This window comes from Triticum aestivum, chromosome 7B (assembly GCF_018294505.1).
Source record: "Triticum aestivum cultivar Chinese Spring chromosome 7B, IWGSC CS RefSeq v2.1, whole genome shotgun sequence".
Classification (NCBI taxonomy): Eukaryota; Viridiplantae; Streptophyta; class Magnoliopsida; order Poales; family Poaceae; genus Triticum; species Triticum aestivum.
Window position 1 is genome coordinate 193,447,777 of NC_057813.1, and position 10,333 is coordinate 193,458,109.

The 10,333-nt window shown below is 46.8% G+C and overlaps 1 pseudogene; it reads right to left on the reverse strand.

Annotated features, from left to right (window-relative positions):
- Positions 1-6,803: 6,803 nt before the first annotated feature.
- On the reverse strand, positions 6,804-9,317 carry LOC123161522 (cytosolic sulfotransferase 5-like; annotated as a pseudogene).
- Between the last annotated feature and the right edge of the window lie 1,016 nt (positions 9,318-10,333).

Below are 10,333 nucleotides of genomic sequence, written 5' to 3' on the forward strand. Positions count from 1 at the left end.
GGTAGTCAGTATCTTACATGCTAAGCGGGTTATTCTGATGATGAGTGTTTATTCACTCGTCCTTGCACGAGAGGGGCGGTAATGGGGATTCCCAGTCCTGAATTCAAAATTGCAAATAATTAACCAAAACTCCCCTAGGACTGTTGTTGGTATGGACGGTACCCGTGGATTCGGTTAGCCGTGGAGTGTGTTTGTTGGTGGAGGGGGAGTAAACCTTTACTTTTTATCGCTTGGGAACCACCACTAATGTGTTTAGCATGGAAGATACCGATAACTAATGGTCGCGAAGTAAACAAGAAGGGTGCATTTCTCAAAATTTCATTTACCTCTGTTTTAAAAAAAAACTGAGCTCTTGCACTGCTGTAAATCACTGCTTCCCTTTGTGAAGGGACTATCTATTTACTTTTATGTTGTGTCATCACTTTCTCAAATAAGCGCCAGACCTGAGAGCACTATTGTCATCCTCATGCATTGTGTATAGCTAATGCTGGGTGCATCATGACTGGATCTTTTCTACCATGAATTACAATGTTTAGTCGCTGCTTGAACTTTGGAGGTGCTCTGCATTTATATTTTGCGGTCTCAGAAAGGGCTAGCGAGATACCACTATTGTCATGTTATATCATGGTTGTTTTGAAAGTGTTGTCATTTGAGATATCTTATTATTGCTCGCTAGTTGATTATGTCATCGATATGAGTTAATATAATTTTTAAGAGTCATTGTCAACATGGTTAGTCATGATCTTTGCTGAAAATCTAGGTGCTAGTTAAGCTTATTTATGTAAACAAGAACAAAAGAGTTCGTAAAAGTTTTTTTCTTTTTCACTTTTAGTTTATCAACTGAATTGCTTGAGGACAAACAAGGTTTTAAGCTTGGGGAAGTTGATACGTCTCCGTCATATCTACTTTTCCTAATGTTTTTCCTCTTATTTCGGACTCTAATTTGCATGATTTGAATGAATCTAACCCGGACTAACGTTGTTTTCAGCATAACTACCATGGTGTTGTTTTTTGTGCAGAAATAAAAGTTCTCGGATTGGAACAAAACTTTGTGAGGATTTTTTATATAATAAAAGATAATTACTGGAGCGAAGAACCACCGGAGGGAGGGAACCTGGGTGGGCACAACCCACCAGGGCGCCCCCCCTCCTGGCGCACCCAGGTGGGTTGTCCCCACCTGGTGGCCCCGCTGACCCTATTTCCGACGCTACAAATTCACATTTTCAGAGAAAAATCAGGGAGAAAGAATTATCGTGTTTCACATGATGGAGCCACCACCACCTCCTGTTCTTCATTGGGAGGCCAGATCTGGAGTCCGTTTGGGGCTCCGGAGAGGGGGATCTTCGATCTTCGTCATCACCAACCCTTCTCCAATCCATGATGCTCCCCACCGGGAGTGAGTAATTCCTTCGTAGGCTTGCTGGTCGGTGAGGATTTGGATGAGATTCATCATTTAATCGAGTTAGTTTTGTTAGGGCTTGATCCCTAGTATCCATTTATGTTCTGAGATTGATGTTGCTATGACTTTTCCATGCTTAATGCTCGTCGCTTTAGGCATGGGTGCCATGATTTCATATCTGAACCGCTTATGTTATCACCATTATATCTATGTTCTAGATCCGATCTTGCAAGTTATATTCACCTATTACGTGTTATGATCCGCAAACCCTGGACTGACAGAAGTTGGGATACTTTCCGGTGATGACCGTAATTTGAGGAGTTCATGTATTCACTATGTGTTAATGCTTTGTTTTGGTTCTCTATTAAAAGGAGGCCTTAATATCTCCCAGTTTTCATATGGACCCCGCTGCGACGGGAGGGTAGGACAAAAGATGTCATGCAAGTTCTTTCCATAAGCACGTATGACTATTTACGAAATACATGCCTACATTATATTTATGAACTGGAGCTAGTGTCATATCGCCCTAGGTTATGATTGTTATATGATATCATCCAACGAATTCACCGATCCAATGCATATGAATTTCTCTTATATTTTTTTGGTAAGTTACTACTGCTACTGTTACTCTTGCTACAAAATCATTGCTATCACTGTTACTGTTACTATTGTTGTTGCTACTACTATCAAACTATCATACTATTTTTCTACTGATCACTTTGTTGTAGATAATTAATCTCCAGGTATGGTTGAATTGACAACTCAGCCGTTAGTACTTGCAAATATTCTTTGGCTTCCCTTGTGTCGAATCAATAAATTTGGGTTGAATACTCTACCCTCGAAAACTGTTGTGATCCCCTATACTTGTGGGTTATCAGGGCGGAATTGGTTTCTCTGCCAGTGTGCCTGTTTAATGGCGGCAGGCGGACGAACGGACATCTCGTTTGAATGCGGTTGACATCCCTCCCGCCCCGTCCAGTAACGCCTCTCCAGCATCAAACATGCGCGGATAACAGGGACCCGGTGCGGGCAGTGCTCTCGGCCAGCGAGTCGCTTCAGTGTCGACGCCAGTGAGAGGTCACTTCCACTCTGGACCAGTTTCAATGCGCAGCTGTCGCTCTAGAATGACATGAATGCGGGAAACCGCTTGGGACGAGAATGTACGCGGGCAAGGAAGAGGGTTTTGGTCGGGCATGGTTGTCGGACGTGTGTGTGTGGCAGCGGTCCAGACCCCCGCAAAGCCCCCCGGTTTGCTTCTGGTTCGTAGGGAAAAGGATGTCCGAACCGGCCCACGGACGGATACGGGACCATGTTAGATGGCAAAACACGTCCGGACCTTGCGGTCCGGATGGATGCGAGCGGTTTGAGGGTCCGTGTTGGAGATTCCCTTATTACAACGCAGGCTAGGCAAACAACATTTACACACCATTTTCTTTTCTTTTTTGCGAGAAACTTCCAATCTATTCAGCTTCAATTATGGCAGTAAAAGAACAACAGAGGTAATACAAATTACAACCAAGTCTGTGGACCACCTAGTGAAGACTATAAGCACTAGAGCGAGCCGAAGGCACGCCGCCGTCGTCGCCCCTCCCTCACTAGAGCCGGGCAAACTTTTTGTAGTAGATAGTCGGGAAGTCGTCATGCTAAGGACCCATAGGACCAGCGCCCCAAAGCAACAACCATCGCCGATGAAGAAAGTCCTAGATCAGAAGGATCAAGCGAAGATCGGATCCAAACAGATCCTCAGAAGACCAACACTTGAATCTCGCGAGACCCGACAGAGACGTACCTCCACACGCCCTTCGATAATTCTAGACGCACCATCGGGGCGGGGATAGAACGTGGGAGATATTATTCCTACTAAGGTACACTGTCGTCGCCACACAACCCCAACCAACACATTGAATCTAACAAGAACGAGAACGAGATGTCGGGATCCCTCCCACCGGCGGGGGGGGGGGGGGGGGCGAGATCCTCCGCAGCTCCATGGCCCAGACGCCATCAAAGATGGGACAGACACGCGCACACACCGTTTTCTTACTGACAATGTTGTTTGGAGTTTGTTTGAACCAACTCTCTTGGTTGATAAGGCTGGTCACAGTGATCTAAGTAGTGGATAGCGTCATATATGTAATAACATATAGACATTCGTTTATTATTTTTTAGAGTTATTTTTTATTAAAAAATACTATGTGATGTTAACATATTATGTTACTCTATTTATCTCTCTCATCTTTAATTATTTGGCACATCGTCTTTTTTGCCCATATGACATGCATGTTACTATCTATATTGCTCCCAATGAGTAGTTAACCAATAATGAGACCTTCACTGGCAGAGTGCACAATGAAGACGTATGTGCTTCATTCTCCTATTGCAGGCCGCAAAGTCTCTTTTACCGGTGGCGGGATGTATCGCCACTGCACCCACCACACAATGCCTTTAAGATCCGTGTAGTTTTTGTCCTACTCCATAAGTATAGCTATGTATTGTCCAACTCCATCTTCGTATCTCAGCATTTAAGTCAAATCAGTGGTCCCCTCCATCCCATCCACGCATGCATGACACATATTGGGCGTGCTTGGTTTCATGCATAGCCTCACGCTGCATCGTATCCACCATCCTGGGCGAGTCTAGCCTGGCTAAGCCGATGCAAAAACGGGTAGAGATGTATGTTTGGTTGTGTGTATGATATTGGGCAGGCCAATGTGAGATGGTGTTTGGAAGTCTGTATGTGAAATTGGTGAGCTCCTGCACCACCAGCGCCCCATGGCGCCGCTCCGACCACCGGCGGTCGGGCCTAGCCGGCACAGGCATGCCTCCTCCTCCAACACAGCTCTTGCAAGCACGCACATCCAGGTACCGGCGAGTAGAGGAGCATGGACGTTCGGTGACGGGCTCGCAACGGATGATGGAGCTCGAACCGGTGGCGAAAGAGGGAGGTAGGATGGCGGGGTTGAGACGGGCGAGGGGGCTTTGCCAGTTGCGGAGGTGGTAGCTCTGACCGGCGGCGCAAGAAGAAGCTCCGGACAGCGGCCGCAGCGATTGATTTGTTTCCTCGATCCGATCTGTGAGTAGAGGAAAGAGAGTTGAGGTGGCAGTTTTGAAGTAATTCTAGACAATAGTAGGGTCATTCTCGTATACCGCTTCGCTTTAAGTGGAAGCGCGGGTGCAAGCGCGAGGCTGCATCGCAGGAACGCTCAATTTCTGCGTTCCTCTCAGCCTGGCTGGGAGGCCTACTTTTGCATCAGTTGAGCCAGGCTGAGAAGGTCGCACAAGACACCAAACAGGCCAGCTTTTGCATGCCTGGTGTGATGCAGGTGCGAGCAAAGAAACCAAACACGCTCATTATCTCTCCTCCCCAGCATGCATAACACGGGCACAATCGCTCTCATCTCTCCCTCACTAAATTCATGTCCTTTTATTTCTCTTTAGATAAATTCAATCATTCATATCTTTTAAGCTACAAATTTATTTTTGAAACTTTTTATATATTTGAATTCCTAGCGACGAGACCTTTCGAACAAGACCAATTTTTAATGCATTTAAACTAGTTTCAATTTTACCGTTTCAAACAGATTTATGTTGTCAGAACTATGTTAAAAATCCGTGTATTGAAATAAGTGAAATTATTTTAGAATTCAGTGAAATCCAGTTTTGAAACGACTGAAATTGTTAAAAAATGATAGTTGTTTTGAAATAAGTGAAATAACCTTTCTATAATAAGTGAAATTGTTTTCTTGAAATGGGTGAAATCTTTTTTTTCATACACATGACAGATATTCCGGTTTGAAATACGTGAAACTTGTTATTTCAAAGTTTTGAAACTAGTTATTTGATACAAGTGAAATATGTGTTTTAAAATGAACAAACTCACTTTTCCAAAATATGCTTTTTCTGAGTGAAATCTGTATTTTCAAACGACTAAAACTTGTTTTCTTAATTGTGTGAAATTATTTTCTCTAAATTGAGTGAAATCAGTTATTTCAAATAAGTGAAATCAGTTTATTTAAGATACGTGAACCAAGTGTTTTTGTAATGAGTGAAACCTTTTTTTAACTCATGAAAAATAAATTTCTCAAAGGAGTGAAATGTGCCTTTTCAAATTAGTGAAATACTTTTCTGACAGAAGTGAAATACATTTTTTCTGAATTAAGTGAAATAGGTTTTTCGAATTGAGTGAAACTAATTTGATGAAATAACTGAAATCATTGTTTGAATGATTGAAATATTTTCTTGAAATGAATGAAATATAATTTCTGAAACGAGCAAAATCTATTTTATGAACTTGTTTTTTCAATTGAGTGAAATCGGCTTCTTTAAAGAACTGCAATGAGTTATTCAAAACGAGTGAAATCAAATGAGTGAAGTTAGTTTGTGATTTTCTTTTGAAACCATAGATAACACTTATATGAAATAGTGAAACCTTTAATTGTTTTATGAAACTGATTTCGCAGATAATTGAAATATATGCAAAAAAATGTAGTTCAAATATATCAAAAATTGATCTTGTTCTGAAGGTCTTCACACCATGAGTTCAAATATATAAAAAGTTTTAATAATGAACTTTTGGTTCAAAAGATATGAATCATTAAAAATCTGAAAATGAAAATAAAATGCATGTTCAGTGTATGTGGAGATAAGATATTTTAACATGCATGCAATGATACAACGTTGTGCTTCGATTGACACATTCTCTCTCTCCTAACAAAAGTTGAAATGACATGCAAAGGGCCCACATGTATTCCATTTGTATTCCATTAACTTGTTCTATACCTTAAATAGCTGCACGAATCCCTAAATGCATGGATGGCTGATTCTCCACCGGTACATCCCGCCACCAGTAAAAAAAAACTTAGCCGTATTGCAGGTATTGCTTTCTCCCTTCATTCTCTTCAGTAGTCGAATGCAGCGCTTTCCAAGATTTGAGACTCTAGAAATACCCTTCTCTTCAGGAATGTAGTGCATGCCCCTTCAGTAACCATTAGAAACATTGTATCGGACTTTTACTTTGTGGTTATTCAGATTTAAATGCTAGTCAGAAGGTGTCTTCCCAGCACTACCTTGCCTTGTGCTCTCGCACATCTCTGTGACTTTGCCCATGTGGCACTTTGAGTGATATATTTAGCTGGGACCCTCTCTCCCCCGATGATTGTTCAAAAAAAAATCGATCGCTCTTGTGTGCCGATTGACCATTGGTTCCCGTGTTGTCTTTTCTGGTATTATATTATCATGTGCTCTTGAGTGGTAATTATGGTGGAGACTTGCATTATCTTCACACAGTAATAGTGTCCATTTCATAAGGAAAACACATGACATTTTTCACTTCCACGAACTCTTCTCAAGTAGCATAAACAAAGGCACAGCAACAACTGATTTATGCTTCTTTTTTCGAATACGCACATTCATTCACAACTTATTTATGCATCGCATCATCGAATTTGAACACGGATACATGTTCATGCGAGTATGTAATTCAGCTCTCCAGTAGAAGACCTCTGTAGCCATCAAATTAAAGAGATGCAATCACGCGTCAGAAGGCGAGACCAGAACCTCTGAGCTTCTCTTGAACGATGTCGTCCAGCTTCTTTGCCATCTCCTCAGTCGGAGTTATTTACCCAAAACCACCACACTTGGGGCTAGGGTAACAACTTAGTACCACATACGAGGCAGGGCACAAAAAACCACCAGAATTGCACCTAATACGTAACGCAGAGCACTGATTCTCGAATTTGTTCGCGAACACAGCGGATCTGATCGGTTGGGCCCACCTGTCAGGCTGATGTGGCATGTCTATATGTACAAATTGCTGAGGTGGATGCGGGTCCAACTGTCAGCCCCCACACACTTCTTCCTCCTCCCATCTCTGCCCTTTTCTCCGTACAAATTGCAGAGTCAACGCGAGCATGATTTCCTGCACTCGGCTGCGACGCCGCCCAATCCAGCGAGGGAGCCATCGAGGCGCATCCACACAGCTCCGGTCGCCAGATCCCATCGTTTGCCTTCTTGCCCTCCAGATCCTCGCCTCCCTTCGCCGGACCCCACGGATCCTCCCAACTAGTCAGCTGCCGCGCCGTTCTTCTTCTGCTCCGGCGTCCACGTACAGCGGCTGTGCTATCGTGGAGAGCAGCACGCTCCCTCCCGTGACCAGGTATGGTGCAGGAAGTCGCGTCCGCGGCCTACACGGGAGCGCCGGTGACCGAGTGCTGGAGCTGTTGTGCTGCGGTGCACGGCGGCGCCGGCGCCGCCATACCTAGGCACGCCGTACCTTGGCCCGTGCGAGCACGGGCGTGGCCATGGTGCTCCATAACGCACGCGCGGCCAAGGCCTCCTCGCGGGCGTCGCGAGCACGGGCGCGGCCATGGTGCTCTTCCACGGCGTTGTGCGAGTTACCGACAGAAACTTGCCGGATCCAGGCGTGGTAGAGGGCTGGGGCGGCGCGGTGAGGTGTTCATCCATGGCGGTCGGCATGGCAGCTGGCTCTCGTTTGATAGAGAGATCAGGGAGGAAGGAGGGGGAAGGAAAAGAAAGGAGCGGCGAGGGGAACTCCAGCGGCTGGCCACGGCGGCCAGGTCTTGGATGACCAGCAAGGGCGGCGAGCTGTGCCGGCGGCGTGCAGGAAGAAATGCCCATTACCTGTTTGTTGAAACGCCCAGGAAGAAAATCCCCACGAGAAAAAGAAAAAAAATGGAAAAGAGATAAACACTTGAGTCATTTACAGGTGGGACCCTTGTCCAACTCAGCATATTGTCCATACAAGCAAGTCACATCAGCCTGACAGGTGGACCCAACTTGTCAGTTTTGCTGTTTTCGCGTGCTTATCAGACAATCAGTGCTCTTCGTTAGTCATTAGGCACAAAGTTGATGGTTTTTTATGCCCTGTCTGAAAAGTGGTACTAAGTTATTACCCTAACCCCAAATGTGATGGTTTTGGATAAATAACTCCCTCGGTCAAGTGTGCCTTCCAGTCCCCCACCTTCCCAGCCCGGAAGTAGGACGAATTCTCCATGGGCAACCCACCAATCCGATCGGACACTCCTGAAGAGTTGACCGGCAGGCTGTTCAAATTCTCGAAGCTACACAGGGCCACGACCTCCTCCACGGCTCCGCCGCTAACCTCCTCCACGGTGAACGGGACGCGGAGGAACTCGGCGAGCATCTTGACGTGCTTGCCTGCGTCGGCCATCATGTCGTCGTACTTGAGGAAGAGGACCCTGTCGGGCTCCGCCACGCTCTGCTCCCAGTACCCGCGGACGTGGTCCCAGAGAGGACCGTACAGAGAGAACCCCTCGCAGAAGAGCTCGAAGGTGGCGTCCATGTCGAGGGAGAAGTCGGCGCTCACCTTGTTCATGTAGTGCCAGCTGGAAACGAACACGTCCTTGGGCTCCCGGCACAGGTACACGACGCGGCAGCCGAGGGCGGAGATGCGCGGGGGCAGCAGCGACGGCGGCATGTGGGTGGAGAGGAGCCTCGGGGAGGGGAGCTTGTCAAGGACGGCGACCGGGTGGACGTCGCGATGGACGCCGGAGGGTGGGTGGTGAGCAGCGGGTGGGCGCCGGAGCCGACGGGGTGGCGGGAGCGGTTGGCGACGGCGAAGGCGAGCGCCTTGAGCCAGGTGGTGCCGCACTTCGGGAAGGTGGCGAGGACGACGTCGTCGGGGCGCGGCGCAAACTCGGACTGCAGGAGCGTGATGCTCGTCACGGCCCGGGGTGTGAGCCAGCAGCCTCGGTAGAGGAAGAATGGCTTCCACATTCCTTCCTTCTTCGGGAGCGTGGACAGGAGCTGCCCGTCTCCTTCCTCTGCGGCGTCATGGTTGTTCTCGGCCATGGCGGATGAGGCACGCAGTTAGCTAGAGTGACCGAGCAGGTGCGACCTTGCTCGGTATATATGGCAATGCATGTGTGGAGGGAGAGAGTAATGATGCAGACATATAAAATGTATTTTTAGCACCTAATGTACTTTCATTAGTTTGCATGTCCGGTGAGATGTCTCGTCCTCGTGGTCATGGGTTACGTACCACGTTCTCTGGCAACCAAGGGAATTACAAGAGCATCCCCAGCAGATGATCCCAATTCACCCCAATAGGTTGAGACTACTAATATCACGTTCTGAATTATTATGAGAGTTGCTTTTGCAGCTCTTCATTATTGCAATGTCGAATTCCAGCAGCGGAACATGTCCTGAGCCATTAATCCCGGCACGCTACCGGAGCAACCTTGGCCGTGGTGGTGGCCAGCAAGCTCGCCTGCGGCGGCCAGGACAGGCTTTCATGGAACTCGAGCATGAGACCAGCAGAAACCTACATTCAGGAGGTGCGTTGACCATATTGGCTTGAAACGCTGGAATCAGCTCGTTGATATGGTCAAACAACATCCCCCGAGAGAGGAAACAGATACCCCAATTTGGGGTTTAGAACCAAGTGGGATTTTTTCAGTTAAATCTTTCTATAAACAGATCAATTTTGGAGGGATGGTTTTGAATATTAGTCCTAAAATGTGGAAAAATTTATGTCCACAGAATATTCATGTATTCTTGTGGCTGTGTGTTCATAACAAGATACTAACTAGAAATAACCTTGCGAAGAGAAGGGAAGTGGAAGATCCTTCATGCTTATTCTGTGCAGAACCTGAAACTGTTCAACACTTGTTGTTTGATTGTGTGGTGGCCCAACAAGTGTGGAATGGGTAGGAAGAAACAAAGCTGATCCTGCTCTCGCATTCAGCGTAGGAGGTGGGCGCTGTTTAGGGACATTGCTTGAGGCTTCCGTCTGATACATTCTGCGTTGGATCAATGGAGGTGCCGACCTCCCAGAAGGGGGTGGTGGTTTGGGGTGCTGCTCACCGGCGGAGCCGGCCACCCTCCCCGTCGCCATTGTTGCGCTCCCCGACAAGAGGCGCATGGAGGAGGCCCCCACATGCCAGCGACTTGGATGTA